Source organism: Olea europaea, chromosome 13, assembly GCF_002742605.1.
Source record: "Olea europaea var. sylvestris chromosome 13, O_europaea_v1, whole genome shotgun sequence".
NCBI lineage: Eukaryota > Viridiplantae > Streptophyta > Magnoliopsida > Lamiales > Oleaceae > Olea > Olea europaea.
In genome coordinates, this window is record NC_036249.1 from 23,391,025 (window position 1) to 23,400,282 (window position 9,258).

Here is a 9,258-nt window from a genome sequence, read left to right on the forward strand (position 1 = left end):
ATTGGAGGACTAGATGGTTCAACAATGTGGTAATGAATCTATAATCATTATGTTTCCTAAAATTACGCTAGTCATTGATTCGAGCTGACATTGGTGATTGGATTTGGATTTTTACACAAGCTAGGGACGTATAAAATATACATGTTTTAATTTAGGTTGGATTTCAAAGCCCAACAGTTACCCCAAGGTCTGTGCCCACCTTGGTGTTGGACTAACCTTAAATATGGTTGGCTTGTTTTCCCATATTTGCCATTATTACAACAATAAAAATGGTGGACAAGTGTCATTGTTTGATTAGGTGAGCTATTCATCACTTTTTTAGCTTTTCTTAGAAGTTTGATATCAAAACTACATAGTTTTAACTTATCAAATCTAGGCCTTTTGTTTTTCGTCATTTTCTTCATCCAATGACCCTGAATCCGTCTCTTGGTTATCTCCCTTTTAAATCTTCTTTTCTCTTTTCATTTTCACACTTTTGCTCTCAAGTTTTTTTCTCTCAAAGAAGTAAAATTTTACTCGTGTCCTCGTCTTCTTTATGAGGAAGTTAGTCCATCCCCCAAGTATTCCCCTCACTAGGAAATGCCTTTCTTTTTCTTACATTTTTCACCTTAACCATTGCATAAGTTCGGACGAGTCTAGAACACATTTATGGGATAACCAACAGGAAGAGTCAATACATTCTACTTCCATCCATTCTGCTAGTTCAGACTTTCAGGAGATCTTAACTCCAGTCTCAATCTCTATAGTCAATCTGGAAGATATAGGTTGTCTTAGAATCATGGAAAAAAAATCCTGAGGGTGTTGAGAGTTCTGGGGAGGAATGAAAAGTTGGATCTTATGATGGTGATGAGGAAAATTGTTTGAGGAGTGGAGGGCCAATTTTTATAGGTTAGAAGTGACGGGGATCTGCTGGCGAACTAGAGGGCTAAGTATAGTAGCTCAATAGAAATGGCAATTTCCAACCCTCTAACTGAGCTAGTGATCTTCCAGTGGGATGTGTAGCTCTAAACTCTGCCATCCTGAATGCCTGTCTCAAACTCCCTTTTCCTATGGTCATTCATAGGTTTCTTTCTTTCTGGGGAATAGCTCCAACTCAACTATGCCCTAATAGGTACTGAACACTGGTAGCCACTCTAATTCTGTTGTATAAGTTAGGAAACCCTGAGCTGAGCGTGGAGTAATTTAACTCTTTATTTACGTTCAAAGAGGAGGAAAAGAATACTGGTTGATGGTATGCCAGTGTTAGATCTAGAATTGGGGATCCACTAGTGTTAGATACTCCTTCCTCAATAAAGCAATGAAATTATGAGTTCTTTTTTGTAATAGGTAAATGTCAATTTCACCCTACCTATTATCATTTATTATGTAAGTGAATATCTTCTTCGTATTCTGCTGAACTAAGTTGTAAGTATATCCTCAACTCTTTCGTTGTGATTGCAGACTACAAGAAGGCTACTTTGAGTTCGACTATCAAGGAGCAAACTGATGAAATCAGAGCTTTTCCTAAAAAACAGAGGTCCTACAAATTCATTATCTCTTATTTCAATCTCTTTCAAGCGAGGTTATTTCGATCTCAACCTCCGACCTCAATGGTAACTGAGGCTTCTACTTCTATTCCAACTACGTTAAGTAAGGATCGACTTATCTTTTAAATGTTACAATGAGTTTGTAGTTTAGATTCTAACTCTTTTTCTCTTTTTTTAGATTAGGACAAATAAATGCTAGGATATAAGGTAGCAAAGGTGATGGCTACAGATAATAAGGGAAAGAAGAGACCCCTACTGAAGTAGTAGGATAAATAGAAGAGGTTATAGTTGAGCAAGGAGATGGACTTTCAATGCATGGCCGTTCTGAAGAGCCACCAACAAGGTCAACTTCTATGGCCTTTTTTCTAGAACAATCCTCTCCCACAATACCACTCCAGATGTTGACATCACTCTTACTCCTCTTTTCGTCACTGTCGAGACCAACTCCTCGAGGTCATAGGAACGGTGCCCAGATCTGCAGAAGCCTAGCATTGATTGCTTGGTGGGTCGCCGACCTAGGATATTCATGGACTTTCTTAGGGCTCCATTTCTATCCAAGGAACCGATGGCTACACTATCTCTCCCCTTAGAGAATCTACCAACCTCCTCCTCACTAATAGTTAGAATGGGAAGAAGCAGAAATTTATTTCTAAGATATCAATGGATGAGGTCGTGATTACTATCGAGCTCCACAGCCACAGATCCATTCTATTTATGATGTCTATAGCAGATGGGGTGCGTACTCGAGCTCGTGTACTTAGAAACTTTTGGAAGTCAATAATCAAGCCTTAAGCCTTTTCAAAAACATGGAGGCTGAGAAGACAAGATTTGCTAAGAAAAAAAGGAACACGAAGATCGCCTTAACAAGATGGGGGTCTAGCTTGAGGTAAAGCCAACATCAGAATTAGGCTTCATCGATGAAATTAGGACCTTGAAAATTTAGGGAAAAAAGGCTAACGAGAGGGCCTTTACTGAGAAAATGAGGGTTGAAGAGGAAAAAGCTAAAGTTGACGAGGCTATGAAGAGGGCTGAAGAAGCCACCATGAAGGCAAAAGAGGCTGAGGCTAAAGCAGTCGAGGCAATGAAATTTTGGAGGGCCTCTCCTGAGTTTGGTGCTCTAACTCAGAATCCTATCTAATAGCCTTGCAAGAGCTTGTGAAACACATTGGTAACGAGAGGCTGGTTCTGATACTGCCTTCTTAGTAGAATCCTTAGAAGAGCAGAAGGAAGAGCTGGAGAAAATGTCCGAGGCAAGTGAAGTTCGCATATCTTCTGTGGATTAAGATATATAGGATGATGTCATTTCTCAATAAGATCCCAAGTCGCTTAGCTCCCCTTATTTAATGTTACTGCTAAACATTGTTCATTATTTTGATGTGCTCATAATCAACCTTTTGCTAGTAAATTGATATTTTATTATTATCGAGTGTCAGTTCATTTTTTGCTCAAATTGACAATGTTTTGATCCCCTTAATGGAAAATAGTCTAAATATTGCAGCACATGTAACCTTATGTCAACTTGCTTAGAAGTAAGGCTTTTGTAATTTCCTTAATTGAAAATTTATCAATGTGTTGCAGCACATACAACCTTAGGTCTAATTGCTTAGAAGCAATGCTTTTGTAATTTCCAAAAGTAGAAATTTATGTAAGTGTTGCAGCACATGCAACCTTAGGTCAACTTGTTTTGGAGCAAGGCTTTTTGTAATTTTCATGAGCACTTGAGAGTGCAATATTGAACATGCTTTTCTATTATGGGATAGTTTTACATTGTACATTCTATTTTTATTTATAGTACTTCTTAAGATGCTAGACATTCCAAGAGTGTGGCAGAGGTCTTCCTTTCGTGTCTTCTATAGACTCCTTCCAGATAGGCTCTAGAGATTCAAAATTGGCTTCCCTTGTGGCGAGAAAGCACTTTCTCAACACGAGAGAGCCGACCTCAAATTCCTGTTTTCTAACCCTTTGATTGTAGTACTTTGCACTACGTTGCTTATATATAGCATTCCTAAGTTCGGTTTCATTTCTCTTTTTGTTGATCAATTCTAATTCCACACGAAGGGCTATTTCGTTTTTAGCCTCATCATATGTTTTAGTTCAAAAAGAATGAGTTTCTATCTCCAATGGGATGACCACTTCTACCCCAAGAGCTAGAGATAAAGCATTTCTTTAGTACTAGTCCTAGAAGTGGCACGGTAAGACTATAGCACACTAGGGAGTTTATCAGCCCATCTAAGAGCTTCAAGTTTCACCTTTAACGTATGTTTGATGATCTCATTGATTGCCTCAACTCGATCATTAGCTTGTGGATGGTTTGGCATGGAAAAGTGTTTTCTAATGCCAAGTTCTTCACATAATCTTAGGAGACGGGCATTGTCTAATTGCTTCCAGTTGTTGGTCATGATACACAATGGTTTTTCATATGAAATCTTCATAGTGGAATGTTGTCGACCTCTTCTATTCCTTCCCTTGTACTAGACTAGCTAAGGTATCGACATCACTGTTTTGAGCTGAGAGAATTTGTACGACGTGTGGCTTGGAAATTCTCAAAATTTTTTTGATAACTTGGAGATAGTTGCTCATGTTTTCTTCCTTTACCTGGTAAGTTTCATTGGTTTGGTTGACCATAAGCTGTGGGTTACTATGAACTAATAATCTGGGGATTATTAGCTCTTTACCCATCTTTATTCCAACGATCGGAGCCTCATATTCAGCTTTGATGTTTGAAGCCTTGAGAGTCCTCTTTTGAAAATCCAAAACATTCTAGATGAGGGAGGACATCAGTATTGAACTTAGGTTGTCTTATCTCATAGTTCTACCATACTTATGCATCCCATGCTTGCCTGGGTTTTTCCCTCTTAGAACCTTCGGTGCATTGGTTGCCACTTATCATCATTCTGATTTTAGTTCGAGGAAAGGCATTCTAATCTGGTTGAGCTGGCCGTGCTGCTGCTAGCCCTCTTCTTGTTGATAAGGTTGTTGGGGATAAGTTTGACTTGCTTCTCTAAGTTTAGCTACAAATTCTTGAAGATGACCTCACGAGATAGAGGATTCGACTTTTTCTTTCAAATCCCTACAGTCATCTGTATCATGGCCTATCGACCTGTGATATTGGCAGTACTTATTCTATTTGTTCCCAATCAAACATTTCTGAGGTGGAGTTCTTTGGAATGATTTTTTATTTCTTGCTACATGAAGATCTCCTCCAAGGTAGTGTTTAGTGGGTGGTACTCATAAAACATCTCTGAGTGAGGTTTAGGTCGGTCTCTATCCCTCTTATCCTTTTTTTTTTTTTTTTTGTAAATGGGCTCTTTGTCTGATTTTTTCTCTTTCTTTTAGCCTGAAATGCGAGGTTCTGCCTTGGTATATGAGGTTGCCTCCTCTGTACTTATATGATTCTCAGTTCAGTGACGAATTCATGATATGTCTGAGGTTTGTCCTCATATACAAACCACCAAAACTTTGATCTGGGCCTTAGCCCAGAGAGGACTACCATGAGGGCAGCATCATCGAAGATTCTCACCACCTCCATGGATTGTTTATTGAATTCGTTGAGGCAACTTTTGAATGAATCACTTTTCGCTTGTTTAATGCTAACTAGACATTCTTTGGGCATTATTCTAGCTTTGGAGCCCATAAACTGACCTAGGAATGCCATAGCAAGGTCAATCCAACTTTTTATAGATCTTTGATGCAACCTCTTCAACCACTTTTAAGTTTTGACCCCCAGCTTTAATGGAAAAGCTCGACACATGATAGCATCATTTGCTCCTTGCAATTCCATCTATGAAATATATTTTTCTAGGTAGCTAAAGAGATTTCCTTCCCCTTCATACCCAATGAGTTGTGGCATCTTCAATTTTTCAGATGAGGGTTCGACGAGAATGTCTTCTCTGAAAGAGGATTGGGGTTTAGTAAGGTATTCATCGATAGTCCCTTTGTTTTTGGCTTCATCAGCAATACGTTTTTATAAGGTGCTCATTTCATGTTCCACTAGTTCTAATGGGCATTTTAGAGTGGGCTTAGTACGTTTGCCTTGGAGTGTTAATTAACTCTACAACCTTAATCTGTTAAATACATTTCCAATTTGTCTGGTGGCTTACGCCATTAATGAAAAAAGGTCCTTTTACCTCATCAATTCGACTTTTCAATGATTCTTCTCTTGAAAAGTGAAGAGTCCTTCTAGTGGGAAGTCGTCCAGTTCTTTCTCTAGTCGACGATCTACCTCGATTTCGTGTAGTGGTAGGGTAGATGCCTAGTTTTGTTCTAACTTGTTGACTGTGTTTGTCAAACATTTAATGGTTCCCTTATGGAAACAAGTTGAGGCTTGTCGACCTTAGTTTGGTCTTGTTTCCTCGAAAAGTCTGGTGGGACGTTAGTTTCATTGATATGGGTATGGGATTGGCTCTGGAATTAGAAATGTGATTCATGATGATGTTTGACTTTGGATTGATTTCATGTGGAATTTTGTTGAAAAATGAGGGTTGCTTTACACAATAAGGCCATCCTTCTAGCTCCAAAATGCTAACGCCAAAAACTGTAAGGATAATTTTTTAGCCAACTTTAAGATAAAAGATGTTTCTATTTATAACAATTCCCAAATACAAGTGCTTAATCAATCCACAAGGAAGAGAAGTGAAAATGAAAATGTTTATCTTGGATTGTAAAGTAAGCCAAGCTTTGCCTTCAAGGAGAAATGTCCATCTCTATTTATAGGGAGAAAGGGTTTCTTATTGATAGATTCATGTCTTGTCGATCAAATCAAATACATTGTTAAGCTTGGAAGGCGTGCCAATGATCTTATCTTTGATTGGTTGATGAGGTTGGTTTTTATCAGATAATCATGATGTTGACCCGATTGCATTGCCAGAAAATGATGAATTGATTATGTATAAGAAGCTATGGTAACGGATTGGTGGAAAATGGGAGGTGCTGGCGTCAATTTTCCCGGTGTTGCTCATTGATTGGAGGACAAGCTGGTTCAACAGTGCGGTAAGAAATCTATAATCACTCTCTCTTAGAATTAAGGCAATCATTGGTTCGAGCCGACCTTGATTATCCGATCTGGATTTTTACACAAGCTAGGTACTCATAAAATATACATGTTTTAATTTAGGTTGAAATTCGAAGCCCAACAAATTGGAATAAACCTTAATGCAGAATGAGTTCTTTAAATTTTCCATTTTTATTGATCAATATTGAAATAGAGAAAATTACATGGAGATGTCACTTTAGATGTGGAAATTGAAATGTGTTGACCAACTTTTGGTTTTTTTTTTTAAATATTACAATAGAGAAAATTGCATAGAGACGTCATTTTTAGATTGGCAAAGTGATATGTCCGGACTATTTTTTTTTTAAGTTCACATTTTCAATTCAATTCCACTATTTTACATTTTTCTTTAAATAAGTTCATTTTTCAATTCAATTCTTCAGAAGTTACTATTTTTTTTAAAAAATAAATTCTCTCTTCTCCTTTTAGACAATCTAAACATTCTCGACGAACCATGTAGAGTTGATGAAGTTTCTACTACAGTTAGACAACACAATCTTGACCCATAATTTGTTAATATACTATCACTCTTAATAATGAGAAATTGTAGTTTTGAATGGCACATATAATTAATTGAATCACAAGACTTTGGTGACATGGCATCAAGAAATAACAACTTTTTTTTTTTTCTTTTTTTGGTAATATTTATTTGATGAAAAATACTAAAATCCATTGTGAAATCGTGAATTAGAGGACCAATTAAGGTGTTTTGAATGTGAAAAAAAAAAAAAAAAAAATTGTGGTTTTAAAAAAAAAAAAAAAAAAAAAAAAAAAAATAATAATAATAATAATAATAATAATAATAATAATGATAACAATAAAAAAAGAGCATTAATAAACTTCTCCATCTGAATTCAAATTAATACATGCATGGACATACAAGTGAATTAAAGTGAATTAATTATGTATGACATTTGTATATTCTTGTCTTTTAAATCTTTTAAATTATAATTTTTCATCAAAGGTTGGCGTAAGGATGGCAATTCGAATTGCCAAAACTGAAAATCATGGTTAATAGAATTGAATGGGGCGAAAAAATCGAATAGATGGTGCAATGGGATGTATATGATATTTGATTTTAGTGACCTGGTTCAAGGCAGGGCGGGTATGGTATTTGCGCCATCGTCCCATCTCGAATCGATTACCCGTTAAAAAAAGGGCAATTGGGCTTTTCCATTATTTTTTTATTGTAATTTGTCTAGCCCAAAATTTATGGCTCATTACTAACTTATTAAGTAACCTAACACAGTTACCTCTTACCCACTTAGTACTAACCCTACCATAAAGAAAATTGGAATCAAATTCTACAAGACATTAGTCGACAGCTGTCTTCCCTCGAGTCTCTGTAGTGCGTTCCAAAATTTTATTTCTTCTCCACACTGTATTCTTTCTTGCTCGCCATCGCCATCCCCAAATAGGAGGATATTTTTCTTCTTCTCGTTTGCTAATTCCTTTTGTTGTAATCTGTATCTATTTTTGTTTTTGTCGAGTATGAGTATTTGATGAAATATGATTTTTTCTTCTCCACATAAAAGATGAATTTAATAAACTTAGTTTGCTTAGAGATATTAAGTTTTATTGCCGGAAGAACTTGATGATATGCACTTTGAGTTTGAAAATAATCAATGAAAATGCAATGATACAAGCAAGTTATTAAGCTATTGAATTCTCCTTGCATCGGATTGTAGGAAAAATCTCTAGAGGTTTTATAGAGAATTTTTAAAATTTTTGAATTTAAACAAAAATATGGGAATTTTGCTCAAATGTCATTAGTGGATATCACTCAAGCAGAAATAAGTAATACAAGATCTTTGGCTCCCAAAATTCTTTCTCAGTTGAATGTACTTCATGAATAGTCTTTATTTTTTTTTTTTTGTGATATTGAAATGAGGGTTACATATTTTATATGGATATTGAGAGGCTATTTTGGAGTGATTTTGAGAATTGATTTTTTGACCGTTAGGAGAAAAGTGGGGTCCATCTGTGAGAGAAGAAGTCAAATATGACGATTGGAATAGTAAAATAACGGTCAAAAAATCAATTTTTTGGGTGAAAAAATCGGGTCCAAACAGCCCCTGAATTGAGATGTTGTTTGCTTTTTCATTTGAAATGTTGTTTGCTTCCTTGACTTAGTATTATGCTTTTGCTTTCATTACATTTTTTTCATAAATTGTTTTTTTTTTTAATTTGATGGTTGGAACTATATAAAATTATTTTCTTGATTATTAATTACTCGAGCCGAGTCTAACCGAGATATGAACCGAACCGATTTACGTGGTTATGGTGCGACCAAAAAATTGGTGGTTCGATATGGTTTTGATCGAACCAACTCCGAACCGAAACGTTGCTAACCCTATTAAGGGGTGGCCAGATGCAAAGTGATATGTAAAAAAATTTAGAGAAAATTACATAAATTCCTACTTATATGCCAGGTTTATTTATATAAAAATCAGATAATAATATAAATTTTAAATAATAATAATTATTTTATAAAAATAATTTAATCTATATTACCACCCCACCCACGCCATTCCAACGTAAATCCAATCCCTAACCCTAACTCTAAATCATTTTTCATATCTATTCACTTTATCTACCCTCTCTGTCATCTCTTTTCTACTGCCGTCAAGAAAACCCATCGTTGTAGCATAGCAGGCGATGTGCTCATCGTGTGACATCTCG

At 36.1% G+C, this 9,258-nt stretch overlaps 1 long non-coding RNA gene across 2 annotated transcripts; it reads left to right on the forward strand.

Moving 5' to 3' along the window:
- The first annotated feature begins 394 nt into the window (after positions 1–394).
- On the forward strand, positions 395–3,106 carry LOC111407929. Of its 2 annotated transcripts, XR_002705239.1 has the most exons (3): positions 395–1,326; positions 1,441–1,629; positions 1,705–3,106. It is a non-coding gene; the product is annotated as an uncharacterized LOC111407929 (long non-coding RNA). The 2 variants fall into 2 exon arrangements; XR_002705238.1 differs by having other exon boundaries at positions 396–1,326; positions 1,441–3,106.
- Positions 3,107–9,258: the final 6,152 nt, after the last annotated feature.